The 12,251-nt window shown below is 44.5% G+C and overlaps 1 long non-coding RNA gene across 2 annotated transcripts in view; it reads right to left on the minus strand.

Moving 5' to 3' along the window:
- Positions 1 to 12,251, minus strand: part of LOC138304387 (uncharacterized) — a 114,742-nt gene that overhangs the window by 70,558 nt on the left and 31,933 nt on the right. The window contains exon 4 of one of the 2 annotated variants that reach the window (XR_011205557.1): positions 9,897 to 9,970. The exons of the other annotated variant lie outside the window; for it this stretch is intronic. This is a non-coding gene — a long non-coding RNA (uncharacterized lncRNA). Of the gene's footprint in view, positions 1 to 9,896; positions 9,971 to 12,251 lie in introns of those variants that run through there. 2 annotated transcript variants of the gene reach the window in all.

The following is a 12,251-nucleotide window of genomic DNA, read 5'->3' on the forward strand; positions in this document are numbered from 1 at the left end:
GCCGACAGCGTGGCGATGCAGGACTGCCATATTTTGACAATGGTATTGAACTGGCTGTATTGCAGCCAGTTCACCACCTGTACCGCTAGGGTGTAGGACTGCCTGGCCGAAGGTAGACCACCTTCGACCTGGCGGTCCACCTAACACCACCAGCGGTATTTTGTGCATCCTTACCGCCAGGGATTCTGTGGCGGCAGTACTGCCACGGAATCCCTGGCGGTAAGAATACTGGTGACAGGAATGCTCTCTTCTGTCGCCACTGCAGGACTTCCCAACCCCTCCCTCCATGTAGGACCCTCCCCCCCACCTGACCCCATCTGAAGCCCCCAACCCCTCAAGCCGTGACGCCCCCACACCCCTCCATACACACAACCACACACCCCCATTCACGCACACAACACTCTACACCCCCCCCTCCCCTGTCAGTCGATCACCTTACCTGGTGGTCGCAGTGGTCGTCCGGGAGGGAACGGGGTCCATGGCTCTTGCTTTGCCACCAGCGCCCCTCCAACACAACACCGCCACGCCTACTACTAAGTCGTAATAGGCGTGGCGGTGTTGTGTTGACGTGACAGTGCCAGCAGAGCAACCTCCACTGCCCCCCCAACCACCAGTATGGCTGCTGGCAGCTCTCCAACCAATTTATGATGGAGAACCACCAGCAGTCATAATATGGAGGTTGGATGATGGCCATCACTGGTGGTCTTGTGGCTGGCGGGTCTTTGGCGGTCTACGTTGTAGACCGCCGAAGTCATAATGAGGGCCATTATGTATTTGAACATTTAGACAGTGCCAATCCTCAGGAAAACAAAACAGGCCACTCTGTTCTTTACAAGGCACTTCACTGCAAAGGACCCCATGAGGAGCTTAAGACAGTTGATGTGCATTTTTCTCTTAGTGCTGGATCATTATCTTCCTCTAAATAGGTCCCCAAAGTGAACGCTTCAGCTGGTCTCTGATTCTATTAGGATGTCTGGCTGGGTCCTGTGTCAAACCTAGATATGGTCCAGCCACAAAAGGAGTTCTGTCTTGGCCGTCTTAGACTTGGAGATCAGTTCTGAGTACTTCAGGACCTTCTGTAAATGAGCTGCTTTCAGCCTCTTCAGAACCTTGTAGTGTAGCTGCCCCAGAATGATCAAAGTGTCTAAAAGCCCCACAAATCTGGCAGCTTCCTTGCTAAAAGTTTGTCTCTGGTGAGGGATTTCTTCAGGTCCTTTTGATTCTTGCCACTTTCTTCAACAGCAATCAATCAATCAATCAGACATTTGTAAAGCTTGCTACTCACCCACTAGAGTCTCAAGGCGCTGAAAAGGGGGGGGAAGGAACTGCTACTGCTCGGATAACCAGGTCTTGAGGTGTTTCCTGAACATCAGGAGGTCCTGGGTCTGTCGTAGGTGGGCAGGGAGGGTGTTCCATATCTTGGCAGCTAGGTGGGAAAAGGATCTGCCGCCGGCTGTAGTTCGATGGCGGCGAGGGCAAGGTAGGCGGAGCGGAGTTGGCGGGTGGGGGTGTGGAAGGTGAGTCACTCATTGAGGTAGGCAGGGCCCGTGTTGTGAAGAGCTTTGTGGGCAATGATTAGGAGTTTGAAGGTGATCCTCTTGGTGACTGGAAGCCAGTGTATGTCTCTGAGGTGGGCTGAGATGTGGTCACTGGGTGGGATGTTGAGGATGAGGTGTGCGGAGGCGTAGGCACATCAATGTCAAAGAGAAGTCTATTACAAACCCCAAGGTAATGGATGAGTAAGGCACCAGTTTTAGCTTTTCTCCATTGATGATGAACTGCAGAACTCTGGTAAATCACAACAGTGCGGAGAACAGTCTGAGGTGGAGGACTTTGAACTCAAACATCTGACCTTGCCATAACAGTTTCAAAAAGCGCCAGTGGAGGATGAACATGGGCACCATAAGATAGTGTCTTTGAAATCCAGTTTGACCATCTAGTCGCTGTGGACTAGTATGCTCTGAGCAGCTGTATTCCTTCATGTTGATGTGCCTAGAGACAAAGCACTTGCTGGATTCTCTGACGTTTATCACTAAATGGAACCCCCTGTCCTTTTTCGCAAGGAAAAAAACTGCTCCGAAAACCTCTCAGGTGCAAGGAAGTATAAACAAACACATCCTTTGTCTCTGGCTTTGCAACTTCTGCCTCCACCACAGTGGCCCTGTCTTGGGAGGAATTTAAAAGGCACCACCATTGTTTGAGGAACTGCAGTATTATATGCCACCCTCTGCAAAACCCAGGCATCCTCTGTTAGCATGCACCATTTCGACAGAAAGTCCGCCAGCCTTCCCCCACCTTCAGACAGCAATAAGGATAATTCTTACCTGAGGGCCCGCAGGCCTTTGCCACTCCTGCAAAACCCCTGCAGCCTCCTCTGCTGCATTTGCTGTTGGAGGGGAAGATACTGCATAATTTGGATTAGTAATGATACTGGCCCTGCTTGAAGGTCTGGGTTTCCAGGGAGCCATTGAAATGTGGATGGCAAATAAGTGCCCTTTGCACTGACAAATGTTTTCTGGTCACACACATTCCTGATAGAGAACTGGCCTTTGTCCAGGGATGTGAAGGCTGAGATTAACTTGCTGAGGTCCTTTCTACAATGGTGTTTCTACAAGTTTGTCAGCTTCCATAGATTAGAACCCCCTTTAGTCAAAAGGGAGCATCTGAGTTGTTTGGACAGGGCGCAGTTGGCATTGGCAAGAAATCAAATTGCATGCTGCACCCACCCATGCAGGATTTCCAGTGAAATAAGATTACCAATGGATTTGGCCTACTCTGGCATATTGAGGATTTTAATAAAGGTGGTAGTGATATTAAGAAGCTTGTCTTGGCAAGCTTTCCAAGACGTCCCTCTTTAGGTACTTCACACATTTAAAGAGAAAGATTTTCCTTCTTGCCATCAGTCTCTGGTGGTAATGCCACCTTGCCCTCCAGAGAGGGAAAAGGATTTTCAGCACATAGATGACTCCTGACCTTTTTATGCAAGGGCTTGTGAATCCAGCTTGCCAGCTATTTGTCCACCTTATCTGATGGCATCCTTTCAGAGAACCTGGGGTGGTAGAGGTCCTCTAGCTTCAATACGTCTGACCCGTGGTCTAAATCCTGATCTGGAGGGGAAGATTGGAAATGGAGGTGTCAAGGTCGGCTCATGCCTCGTTCCTCTGCTAACACATCAGAGGTGTCGATGTCAGGACATTCCTCCATGGCTGGTTCTGGCACCCACTTCAGTCGCAGAATGGTAGGGGAGAGGGAGCAGAACCTACATTTTTTATAAAAGGGTGCCCCTAAATCTTTCAAAGACATCCAGACTTTGAGACCTCTTCCCTCTCCTTTTTATCTTACTCCATCATGGGATAGGAGCTTCCCCAGGCACCCTGGAATCATAAGTCTCATGGACCTTGGAAGTGGATTCCTCTTTTAGAATAGGGTTCAGGTTGGCTAGACACCAGTAGCATAAGCTGCCTCCCCAGGGGCTAACGGGTGTCTGACACTGCCGTGGTCACAGAGGCGTCTGTTACGTCTGAGAAGACCCCATCTGGTGCTCAGAAGATCGCCTTCAATGCATTCAAAGAGGATATCTTTGTATGCCTAAGTTATTGTGCACTCTGAGGATTATTTTTACTTGCCATAATCGTATTTATTTATTTTTTGTTTTAAAGGCCAACCCGATGAAGGCACCAGAATTCCCTAAAGTGCAGTGCAGACTTCCCCTTTCCTAGTAGTACCAATGTGCTGGATGCACTTCAGTACAGACACCCATCGGGTGTCAGGAGGAGGAGAGGTGGGGCATTAGGCAAGGATGATGTAGCACAGAAAAAAGTGAGATACCGCTACAGACAGATCGCTGGCTCTGGACCTCTTTGATACAGAAAGGAAGGCTGCTGGTTAGACCAACCCACATCCTCCCTCCCTCTCTGCTTTCGTTAGTTGACCTAAGCCATCATTATGTGGGGCCCGGAAATCATTGTGATATTAGTCGCACCTTATATAATCTGACTCCACTTGGTCAGAATTTATCAGGGGCGATAATTACCAATCAATTGCAAGTTTTTGGGGCGTAAGATGGAGACTTTAGTGCTTGAACCGCCAAAATCTGCATCTTTTTTCCCACAATAAATAATGACATTTGATCTGCCAATATATTTCAAAACTCATAATTGTGATATGTGAGGTAATATCAGTTACAGGACATATTGCAATTAACCAGGCCGCTCGTAAAGTTGGACCCTAGAGTGGCCATGGCAGGCCATGTGGTGGCAGCATTTACTGAAGAACTCTAAACACTTCCCAGTAGAATATTTCACATTTATTGCTGACATGGACCAAGCGTGGTCCTTTCTTTCACACTTGAGTCCAAAAATAACAAGAATGTCAACATAGGATCATTCCATGTCTTAAAGACATAACCCATTCTTTCCCCCTCCAATAGACAATATCTAGAATACAACCTAAACATAGATAAAACATAATGAGTTCAACATCAACACATGGAGAATGAAACTACTAAAAGTTCAAAAATTATCTCACATATATGCGCAAATATGCTGGGGCACGTTGGACCCACTGATCTCTGAGCTAGAACCTATCACACCCCCTAGTGCAATCACCTGACATATCAACATCCTTCACATCAATCTCAATGCCATCCACCCTCTTTCCTCTAGACTGGTAAATATCTTGATCACTATCAACATGAAACCACTGCACTCTTTTGCCTCCTAACTCACACATTTCCCACCTTTCTGGTACAGCACTACCCTCCTATGATTCCACGTTTTCCCCTTTGTTAACATCACATGAAACTTATGCCACTCTTTGGCCAAAAAAGTACCTCAGACTTTGAAAAGCCCTCGTTATGATTGTCTCTGCTTTTCCTTAACCCAGTCACTAGTGGGGATACTCTTAGGGCCAGATGTAGGAAAAATCCAAATTGCGGCTTGCAATTTGCGAGTCCCTGCGACTCGCAAATTGCAAGTCACAATTTGGTATGCAGAAAGGTGTCTCAGACACCTTCTGCAACTCGCAATGGGGTAGCAAAGACCCACCTTATTAATATTAATGAGGTGGGTCGCAGTTTGCGACCCCATTGCGAGTATGGGCACTCAAGGGGATGGTGGCCTGCTGGAGACAGCAGACCACCATGTCCGTGACTGCTTTTTAATAAAACAGTTGTTTTTTTTCGAAGTGCAGTCCGTTTTCCTTAAAGGAAAACGAGCTGCACTTTGAAAAAAAAAACGAAACCTTTAGTTTCGGATTTTTTCAGGGCACGTAGTGGTCCCTTGGACCACTGCCTGCTCTGAAAAAATATTTTTTTATCCAGTCACAAAGGGGAAGGGGTCCCATGGGGAACCCTTCCTGTTTGCAACTGGGTTACCATCCACTTCAAGTGGATGGTAACTGCGATTCCATTTGCGACCGCTTTCGCGGTCGCAAATGGAATTGAATTGCATTGCGAGTCGCAAATAGGAAGGGAACAGCCCTTCCTATTTGCGAGTCGGAAATGCATTTTGCGAGTCGGATCCGACTCGCAAAATGCATTTCTGCATAGCAAAGAGGCATTTGCGCCTCACAAACTGCGATTTTCGCTATTTGCGAGGCGCAATCTCTTTGCTACATCTGGCCCTTAGTTCTTGTCAAACTTCTTCTCATAATGCTGTCATTCCCATACAGCTTATCCTGGACATGACTCCCAGGTTCAGCTTCATCAATAACCATTTATTAACCATGAAGGCACCAACTTAGTATTTGGTTTCCGTCCTCTCATATCCACAAATGTTACTCTCCTTGTTACACTATGACTGGTTCTCACATAAGTCCATAGACCAATTTTTCAATGTTTCTCCTGTTGATCAGTGCTAATTAAATAGTCCCCTTGACCATTCTATTTGCTCTTTCCACAATGCCGTTTGTTCTGGGGTTGTATAATGCGATACGCACATGACTAATTCCTCAAAAACACAAATACCTCTTCTCTCTCGATGTTGACTGACTATCACTATCAATTATCAACACAGATAAAATATTATCTAAAATCAAAATGGTGGCTTGTGTTGTTATCTCGCATATTTCAGTTCTCTCTTGAGACTCAAAAAAGGACCAATGAAATCTAAACACACACTGTGCCAAGCCACTCCAGGGTCTTTTATCTCTCCGACATGGCACTGTATCCCCACTTTCAGTCTTTTTTCACTCTCCTTCACTCTGCACGTTGCTGTAACGATTCCAACATATAACCATCCATGCCAGACCACCCCATTTCCACCTTTAACCTTCTTATAGTCAAGGTTTTACCTAAATGCCATTCATCAGTTAAATTTATGCTCTTCTTGCGTAATCAACTTGGGAGCACAAACTCAACTCCTTTCATCAGTAAATTTCTAATACCTAAAGACAAATAATTTAATACTATAAGATGAGGTCTCACAGGCAAAGATACAGAGCTTGCTCTCTTTCCACCACTTTTAGCAAGTATCATCATTTCACCCAGAAAAACATCACTAACCATAGCTCTTTCCCCACTCTTTATTTGTAACTGTGCCACTACACAAATCCAGCACATCATTCACACATGCTATGGACCCTACTTTCTCTTTTGCTTTTTTAACATCTCCATTCATCTGCTCCTAAAGCAGTGACAAATAATCTGCCTGGACTTTCTTCCACCCAGGTATATGTTGCATAGTATAGCAATAGTCTTGCAAGCCTGCAGCTAAGCTTGACAGGCTTGCTGAACTCTTCATGCCCCTGAAGGTGATAATTCTAATGAGCGTTTTTTGATCATTGACTAGCAAGATGGGAATACCCCAGATTTGTGTTCTATAGTGTTTCAACCCCCAAGCTGTCACTAATGCTTCATGCTCTATAACACAGTAGTTTCACTCTGCTTTGGTCAGTGACCATGAAGCAAATGCTACAGTCTTTTCATTTTTGTTGCAAAATTGTGTTAATATCACTCCAATGCCTGTGGCACACAAATCCACTCTCAAAACTTTTTCTGCTTTGTATCAAATGGAACCAAAATACCAGCAGAATGAGTATCATGTTTGATACTTTCAAAACATTGTTGTTGACAGGCACCACACACAAAATTATTATCTTTCCTCAGCAGCACCCTCAACATTTCAGTCTTGTAGGCAAAATGTACTACAAACTTGGCATATTATTCTATAAGGGGACGGAATTACCTAAATTGATCTTTATCCCTTGGAGGAGATGGGCTTTCAACAAGTCTGCCTTAGGTTTAACACCTCCTTCACACAATGTATATCCTAAATATTCTATTTTGTGCACTGAAAATCAACATTTTCCCTTGTGAGGTGTAAGTCCAGCTTCACACAACCTATCTACGGCTTGCTTGAGTACTAAATAATGCTTTTCTATTGTCTGCCAAACACTAATATGTCATCTTGAAAATATAATACACTTTCCATCACCTTAAATATACTGGTCATTATACTTTGGAATAGACTCCCAGCTGAGGATAATCCAAATGGCATATGGCTAAATTGGAGAGTCCCCTCCATAGTCATGGGTGCCGTAAGATGTTTAGAATATTTATGAAGGCTAACCTGGTGGTATGCATTCTTAAACTCAGGTTTCTAGGAATAGTTTCCACCTTTGAGTGGTAGGACAAGCTCACTATTGTTTGTCAATGAAAAGTATCAACAACAATGTTCTGATTCACACTGTGAAAGTCTAATCCGAGCCCTACTTTCCCACCAACCTTTTGAGAAATTACCACATGCAAAATCCAGCTGGTTGTTTCTATTGGCTCTATAACTCCCTCTCGCACAATGTCCCTTGTCATGCAACATTCTTTCCATCACGCAATACCAATGTCATCTTCCTTAATTTATGCTGAATAGGTTGAGCATTTGGCTCAACAATATTTCTGTGAACATACCCTTTCAGTTCCCCAAGTCTTTCATGAAACACACCCTTTGCTCCATTGATAATATCATCTACTGTAGTTTCTTCCACCACCATCACATGTTAGGTGCCTTCAGATTCATAATTATATGAAGACCACCGATTAATCTATCCAGGAATTGGTGGGCCATCGTCAGCCAGATACACTTTTCCCTTGATCGATCTATCTTGAGAATTTTTTTTCTGAATCCATGTAACCTAAAATGTCAGTCTTCTCACCCTGACAAACCCCCAGGTTGATGTTTTTTTACCATCAGTCCTATTCTTGCCCACTCATCCCGATACATACACTCTTCCGTAAAATCGTACACATTGACCCAGAATCGACCATGACATGCATCTTCCTTCCACTGATGAAAAATTCCGCTTTAGGACTAGATATTCTTCCTTCCACTGCACAACTTTCCCCTACACTCAATATTCTATCCTCACCATTCTCATTATGTAGGACCTCATTGACTACCCTCACTCTGCTTGTCTAATTAGAGTCTTTGCATATGCTGGTGATAATGACTTCGACACTTACTACATTCCTGTCCTTGCCTCCACGCGCATTGCCCCTTTTTGTCCCTTACCCAACTTGTTACCCAGCTTGTTTGTGACCTCAGTGACCCCTCAACTTGTGCTTCTTTCACCAGTTTCTCAACAAGTGATACCTCTCCACTAATACTATTTTCCCCTTTCCTATTCCTTCCTTGAGTATCCCAGTTATTCTACCACTTTTGCTATATCAAAGATGGATTTTTCAAAGATGGGTTTGTCACCACCCACAATCTCCTGCATCTTTTTACTTCTACATTGTACAATTGATTAATCACATATTACCTCTTCTGCCATAATCCCAAACTGACATTTAGCACACAACTCAGGCAACCAACCAATAAATTGCTCAACTGACTCCTGTACTCTCTGGGGTTGTATGTAGAATTTATATCTAGGCATAACTTTATTTGTTTCCTTAGCAAACCTAGTTTCAAGACTTTTCCTTGCCTCTGTATAGGTATCAGTTATCAGCTGACCAATAATATTGAGATTACTAGTTAGATACTTAAATATATATGTTGTCCTTCATTGCCCAGACTACTAGAGTACTATCCTACAAAGCAATGCTTTTTTCTTGTTAGGCTGAAAGTCTTGACCTTCCAGTGCCTTCAAGTAATCATTAAACATATCTATCCAGTCCTCTCATTCTATTGAAGGGTTTCGAGGTTGTGTCAGGAAAATGGGTCGAGGTACCACTGAAGTAGGAGCCATTAAATTGTCTGTTGAGAAAACATCCACTTTGCTTTGTGCAGAAATTCTAGAGAAATCAGGGCACACAATTTCCCAAGGGCCGTTCCACCAATCCAAACATGGAGCATGCATAAAAGCAGTGTTCAAAATTGTATGATCCTTAAGGTTGTTGCAGATCTGCCGGTTCATGCCAGGAAGGAAGTATTGGCAGCTGCTCACTATGCTAACAGTACACTGTCTGAAGTTGGTGGCACCAGCGCAGCGTAAGTGCACAAGCTTCTTTATCTTGAGAGCTCACAGAAGAAAAACATCTTTTAGCTTTGTGACAAGAATTTTTGATGACATTAAGGACAGGGAGACAAGGATTATGCTTTCTCCTTCTTTACTACTCAACGACGGTAGCAAATGAAATCATTGTAAAAGTTCAAAGAAACACTACATATCCCATGAAGCATGAAACCACTCCCCCTACCATAGTCCATCAATCATCTCCTTAGAGGTCCCTTAAAACAGGGAGACACCAGCCTGACTGCCTCTTCCTTTGCTAATCCAAAGTCCAAACAGGAAAAACATGAACACCACAAGAACCATCAAAACTGTGCAAACAAGAAGTCTTCCAGAGTGACTTCAAAACTCTCATTATATCCTATGGGACTGGTAATATGGCAGACAGAGTATCTGTTACGTTTGTGATGGCGTAACCCATCCGCCAGACTCTAAATCAGGCCCTCTGTCCGGAACGGTGGAAACTCCAAACTCTTTGGGTGAACTTGTGGAAACCCGACTCACTCCTGTTTCTGATCCGAACCTAAAACCAAAAAACAATGGTTGAAACAATTCTACCATTCAAGGGTGGGCAAAAAATACCAAACATACCACGTCAGTACTATATCATAGAAAACAGACCGACAAATGTCTAAAACAATATACTCACATGACCCAAACGGGTGGGATATTCCTCGCCTCTATATCCTTAACAGAATCGAAAATTCTTGTTGCAAAGGTAGCAATTTGTTTATTGTATGTCGGGGCCAGAGGCTCAGATTATACTAGCTTAAAGCTGGTTTACAACAACAGAAGATGTATTAACAATCGCTTTATAATAAAACTGTTTAAACATATAATAAGATGACCAATCGACTGCACAAAAAATATCCTCCTACCTGGAACCCAACACAAACGCTTTTGAAGCCATAGCTCCCCTGGTTCGATGAGCACCAAACATGGACATATCGATACAAGCTTCCACCATGACCCAACTACCTACCAGGCCACAGTATCGGCTGACACCGGTTTTAAGGGTTTCTGAAGAGACAACAGTTGACTAAAGGGATATGTGCGACAACCGAGGGTACAGTCTTCATACGTTTTCAAGCATCTAACCACACAGTTTTTGATTATGAGGAAAGGCTGGATACTCCACACACCTGGGCATGGTTCTAGTTCTTTATGAAATAATGAATGATACACCTTCAGGTGAAAATAACCTACCTGCTACAGTGGCGTAACAAAACTTGAAGAGGCCCCATGCAAAGTACATTGAGGGGTTCTTTCACAAGCCCACAGAGCCAGTCAGAAGCTATCAGGCCAGGGGCCTGCTGCTAATGCACAGTGCTGTCTGTGTTGAGGAGGCCTCCTGGCACTCAGGCCCCCCCTTCAATGCAGAGGCAGCAAGAGCTAATGTTACACCACTGACCTGCTAAATCCAATGCTCCTGCACGAAACAGGACATAGTAGCACAGTCAATTTGGCCGCAAGCTGCTTCATAGATAACAAGATATTATCAGGTCTTTCAAAGAGTGCTAAAACACAGTTCACATCCCATAATTCAGTATATTGAGGTTTGGGTGGATTAGCGACTCGAATGCCTTTAAGCAATTTGCAAACTAAAGGTGCACACCCAATGGTTTACCATCCACCTGAACATGGCCAGCAGATAAGGCTGACCTAAAGTTGTTTATTGACCTGTTGCACAGCCCGGAAGAAGCACATTCAGAGGGAAAATTGATTATATGTTTTCAATCTGTCTCCCTGGGATCAAAACCCCTTTGAAGGCACCAACCCACCTGTTTCCTCAAAGGTGAAGCGTATCGCTTGTGGGTGGATGGAGCCCAAGCTTGTTGTATATAGTGGGCCGCATTCTCCGACAGTTCATTGATTTGGCCATGTCACCCAATATTTTCCAATCCATGAGTGTTAGTTAGTTCTGGAGATGATGGGGGTGAAGCACCCCTGCCAGATCTGCCAGGTACTCCAGAACCACCAGAAGAGGGAGAGGAAGGTTACTGACATCTCTAGAAGAACCAGAAACCAAAACTGAGTCATCCATATGGGGGGTCATACAACCAGTTTGGCATGTTGTTTCCTGACTTGGGCTGCCACTCTGGAGATCATCGCAAAAGGAGGAAACACATGATTCACCTGTGTTGTCCAATCTTCCAGAGAAGCATCTGTTGCTAAAAGCCTCGGGATCCGGTCTCTAGCTGTAGAAATCCTTCTATTGATGATTCAAACTGGAGGGAAACAGGTCGACTTGGCAGGGACCCAGGGCCTGTTGAATCAGTTAGAAAACTTGAGGATGAATCTTCCAATCACTGTGATCTATCAGGAACCTGGAATTCCAGTCCGCAATACAGTTGTCTTTGCCTGTAAGGTATTCCGCTATCACCGCGATCCATTGTAGGAAAATGCCAAAGGTCCTTGGCTATCTCCGCCAGCAGGTGCAATTTGGTGCCCCCCAGTTTGTTGATATAATGAACTGTGGAGGCATTGTCCATCCGGAGAAGGATGCAGCAGTTGATCTTCTTTGACGATAGGGACTTGATCACAAACCATCCTGCCAGAAGCTCACGACAATTGATGTGAATGCTGAGTTTATTGGAAGACCACTGACCTCCTGTGAAAAACTCTCTCCACCTGTGGCCCTATTGCCAATGACTTGCATCAGCTTCTATGACCACATCCAGGATGGCTCCGAAGATGGCTCTGCCATTCCACGCTTTTATGTGCTGCAACAACAAGGTGAGCTCTGCTCTCGCATTCTGACACAACAGGTCTTGACAAAAGTAAAAATGTAAATAAGCACTTGT

This window comes from Pleurodeles waltl, chromosome 7 (assembly GCF_031143425.1).
Source record: "Pleurodeles waltl isolate 20211129_DDA chromosome 7, aPleWal1.hap1.20221129, whole genome shotgun sequence".
Taxonomy (NCBI): domain Eukaryota; kingdom Metazoa; phylum Chordata; class Amphibia; order Caudata; family Salamandridae; genus Pleurodeles; species Pleurodeles waltl.